The 2025-nt window shown below is 34.8% G+C and overlaps 1 long non-coding RNA gene across 1 annotated transcript; it reads left to right on the top strand.

Annotated features, from left to right (window-relative positions):
* The first annotated feature begins 567 nt into the window (after window positions 1-567).
* Window positions 568-1580, top strand: LOC122409184 (uncharacterized). Its single transcript, XR_006260626.1, has 3 exons — window positions 568-704; window positions 978-1109; window positions 1273-1580. It is a non-coding gene; the product is annotated as an uncharacterized lncRNA (long non-coding RNA).
* Window positions 1581-2025: the final 445 nt, after the last annotated feature.

Below are 2025 nucleotides of genomic sequence, written 5' to 3'. Positions count from 1 at the left end.
GCGCTTGTACTTCCTTAAACGCTGATATCTTTCCACGCTTCTATTATTATCGCTGTGATATTGATCCAACGATTTCGAAGATACTTTTGATGTATCACAGGATTTTTACTACCAAGAACTTGATCTCTATTTCGCAAGATACTTGACCGATTGATAAATCATGGGAAGTTTGTCCTCCAAGACCAGCGGAATTCGTCATCCTCGACGGAAGTTGGAGCTCTAAAAAAATTTTTCTTTAAATATACTGTTTGTTGAATTAGTCAGGTTTTCGAAATTTCCCTCACAATAGTTGAAAATAATTTGCAGAAAAAATACGTCGCTTTAAAAATGATCGAAATTCATGTTAGACAAAAAAGAAATATTGATGAGTGGATTCTTGATGATTTTGAAACATTGTTGCCGAGTGAGTGAAATGTATGCAAAAGTAATTATTCCGATGTCCACTATCAGGACAAATGTGACAAACGTAAACATTTGTAATCTGAGAAACGCACATATTATCAGAGCCGTTAATCATTTGTCCTCGCAACGATTTGTATTACGTTATACGCCTTGCAAAGTTCAGTGGACGCTTATGTCCGTGATTAATAGTAGATTACGATTTATCAATCGGATAAATACCGAAAAGTCGATGATAATCAGTCAGTCTTTGTTCAACGATCGTCGTGAGCATTCGCAACCGGGCAGTCATCGCTAATAACCGAGTGAGTCGAAAAACTTGATTGAGCATTTTGCATCAGTTTGAATGAAATTTTTATTTGTTTTTGTCAAAAATTTGACGATTGATTGAAAAGTCATTTTTTTTTTATGTCGAAATGATTTCATTTTATTTTGTGAAATGTTTAGACTTGTGTTTATTTGTCTGATAATTTCGGTAGTCTTTAGTACATTGATCGGCACAAATGAAATATGAAATCCTCAACACTAAGAACTTGCCTCAATACCTGTTACTCCAGCTACATGCAAATTTTCTTTAGGCAAAAATAATCAAAACCAACATGTCGAAAGTACTTTTGTTTGCACTCGTCGCCTTGATGGTGGTCTCTTTCGTCGTTGCCAATCCAACATTTCTTGTGAATAGTGAAACCTGCAGCAAAATTGGTGGCCCAGTGAGTACAGAATTTGACAGAATTATTATTATCAGGATCTAATCACCATGTAACGAAAAGAAAATAAAAATTTAAGAATCTTTGCGCCATATATCCGAGACATTTATGAGACTTCGTACTCATAAATTTTGCATAATATATTTCTCTTTATTTTCTGTTCTAGTGTATTACAACTGAGAGTTGTTGCGAACCCTTCCATTGTCTTACTTACGCTCACCGATGTGTTACATAATTTTTTCCCAAAACATTCCCAATGGAAATATGGACGACTCATGGATCAGCTTCCTTCCTCCTCTGATGTACAAATTAAAAATGCCATTGTATTGAAGATTTACTGACCATTGAGCGATGGACTTATTTTCAACATTGAGGAAAAAAATGCGAAACCCAGAATAGACGAAGAAATAAACTTACAATTAGAAATATTTATATAAAAATATTGTAATCAATAAAATTATTCAAATATCGCTACTAAAGTTTTTCAACCGTTCCTGAATTTTGAAAAAGAGCATGACCATCGATCTCGGTTTCTGAACCGTCAGCACTCGATATTACCCTTGGGAAAAGCTTGCGATGAACCGTAATCTCAAAACTGTAAGTAGCTTCCGCAATCATGTGATTTTGAATAACTAGATTTTTTATGATGCGAGAACTTTCTGTTCAGCGATTTCTCGCTGAGTATTGGACATGAAGTTATAATTCTTTAATGCAAAAGTATTTCGCTAGAAAAATTTCAATGCTCGTTTGTAGTAGAAAACATTCGGTCTTCCACAATGATGGGGCTGTACTGAAGAACGTCGAATTCGTTCAGTATTTTTTCTCCAGTACTTTCTTTCCCCGTTGTTACGAGAGCTCGTATTCGACTTAACGATCATCTTATTTGCTACGAATTTCTTTGTTTCTGAAGTTTTTTTTT

Source organism: Venturia canescens, chromosome 4 (assembly GCF_019457755.1).
Source record: "Venturia canescens isolate UGA chromosome 4, ASM1945775v1, whole genome shotgun sequence".
In the NCBI taxonomy this organism is placed as follows: domain Eukaryota; kingdom Metazoa; phylum Arthropoda; class Insecta; order Hymenoptera; family Ichneumonidae; genus Venturia; species Venturia canescens.
Note: the sequence above shows the minus strand (reverse complement) of the source record. Positions and strands in the feature narration are given on the sequence as shown.